At 35.0% G+C, this 246-nt stretch overlaps 1 protein-coding gene across 1 annotated transcript in view; it reads right to left on the bottom strand.

Annotated features, from left to right (window-relative positions):
- The window catches only part of LOC119589215 (mucin-12-like), a gene marked incomplete in the record, with an annotated part of 23,427 nt that overhangs the window by 3,324 nt on the left and 19,857 nt on the right, over positions 1-246 (bottom strand).

Genomic DNA, 246 nt, shown 5'->3' with positions numbered 1-246 from the left:
GCATATGCTACACAGACAACTGAAAATATGTATTGATATGTTTTAGGTCAAAGGTTTATTACAGATAAGGTGAGAATGTAATTACTTAACCTGCATTTCTTATCACTCATTCTGTGTATTACAAGAGGGGATACAGAGAAAGAGATCATGAAAGGGGGGAAGAGAGGGAGGGAGAGACTCAAGCTTTCACATATATAACACTAGACTACATACATAAAAACAATGCCATATAGCCACATAAATTAT

Source organism: Penaeus monodon, chromosome 25 (assembly GCF_015228065.2).
Source record: "Penaeus monodon isolate SGIC_2016 chromosome 25, NSTDA_Pmon_1, whole genome shotgun sequence".
NCBI lineage: Eukaryota > Metazoa > Arthropoda > Malacostraca > Decapoda > Penaeidae > Penaeus > Penaeus monodon.
The sequence above is the reverse complement of the archived record's forward strand: the minus strand, read 5'-3'. Positions and strand labels throughout refer to the sequence as shown.